The sequence below is a fragment of the Penaeus monodon genome, chromosome 37, assembly GCF_015228065.2.
Source record: "Penaeus monodon isolate SGIC_2016 chromosome 37, NSTDA_Pmon_1, whole genome shotgun sequence".
Taxonomy (NCBI): domain Eukaryota; kingdom Metazoa; phylum Arthropoda; class Malacostraca; order Decapoda; family Penaeidae; genus Penaeus; species Penaeus monodon.
The window spans coordinates 34,080,416-34,082,483 of NC_051422.1; positions in this window are offsets into that span (position 1 = coordinate 34,080,416).

Here is a 2,068-nt window from a genome sequence, read left to right on the forward strand (position 1 = left end):
CACACACACACACACACACACACACACACACAATACATGATTTTTCTGACAGAAAAATCATGGTTGAATGTCCAGTAACGAATACTTAGAACTGCTTAAGTTGTCAACAGACAGAACAGGATGGAAAACCATTATCGCCAATGCCCTGAAAAGGACAAGGCACTTGAAGAAGAAGTTGTCTGACACCGATAGACATTGAAAATTGGATTATAAAATATTTATTCCTGGATAAACATAATAGCGTTCGAGGGTTCGAGTCACCGGCCGGCGTGTTGTTTCCCTTGGGCAAGGAACTTCTCCTCGATTGCCTGCCTAGCCACTGGGTGGCCAAGCCAGCTCAAGTCAGTGCCGGGCGGAAGACAATGGCAAACCACCGCTCTAATTTGCTAAGAAAAAATCATGGAAGCTCATGATCGTTCTAGCCGCGGTGGCCGAAATGGTTAGAGGGTCGGGACTCAAGACGGTCACGATTGGCAATCTGAATTCGATGGTTCGAGTCACCGACCGCTGCGTTGTTCCCATATATATAATATATATATAATATTTATCTTCTTCTTTTAACGGTAGGTTCATGTCTGAGCCGCCATGGTCACAGCATACTTAATTTGTATAGTTTTCATGTGTGATGCTCTTGGAGTGAGAAGGGGTAGGGCACAGTTCCTTTCCACGGAGGAGTTGCCGGTGTTACTTTTAGATAATCATTCTCTATTTTATCCGGGCTTGGGACCAGCACTGACTTAGGCGGCTTGGCCACCAGTGGCTAGTAGGCAATTCAAGGTGAAGTTCCTTGCCCCCAACACAAAAAGGGGGGGGGGGAACTTCATATCTATATATCTATATATATATATATATGTAATTTATATATATATATATATATATATATATAGAGATATATATATATATATAAATATAATATATTATATATGTATATAAAACGCCACAATTGCTCTCAATAAAATCTGTAAAGACCGAAGCATTACCTTACGGACAAGCTGAGTTATTCGAACTTCATTAGTTTTCCAATTGCATCATATGGTTCTGGAGTGTTGGGTGTTTGAAGTAGGATAGACAAGAAAAAGATCAATAGTTTGAAATGTGGTGTTACAGACGAGTACTGCGTATTAGCTGGACAGAGAAGAAGACGATGATGAAGTGCTGAGAAAATAATGTAGAAGGACCGACTGTTGGACATCTGAACAGGAGGAACTTAAAGTTTATAGGTTCAGGTTAATGGAAGTAAAAGTATGAGAAAAAAACTTGCTGACAGGGATGGTGATAGGAAACAGAGGAAGAGGCAAACGAAGACAAGACTGAGCGACAATATCAAAGATATTTGCGGGCTGTCGATGGTATAAGTGGAAAGAAAAGCGTAAGATCGAGTTTAGTGGCGAAGGATGGTGGAGAGGTCCCACGGCTGCTCAAGCATGAGCATACCGTTATTGATTGATTGATATATATATATATGTAATATATATATATAATAATAAAATATATATATATTATAATTATATAATATAATATATATATATATTACATATATATGATATATATATATATTACATATATATGATATTATATATATATATTACATATATATATATATATAATTACATATATTGATGATTATATATATATTACATAGATATATATATATATATATTATATATAATATATATAATATATATATATTAATATATATATAATATATATATATATATAGATATAATTATATATAAGTAATATATATATATAAAATATATATAATATGTATATATATATAGATATCTATATATATATTTTATATATATATACTATATATATATATATAATATATATAATATATATATATATATATAGTATATACTTATAATATTATATATATCTTATTATATTAAATTATATATATCTATATATATATATTATTATATATATATATTATATATCATAATATATATACTTTTTATATTATATTAAAAATGTTTTATAATTCTTTATAATTTTTTTTTATAGTAATATATTATATATATCTGTATGTATGTCTATATTCATCTATATATATATATATATA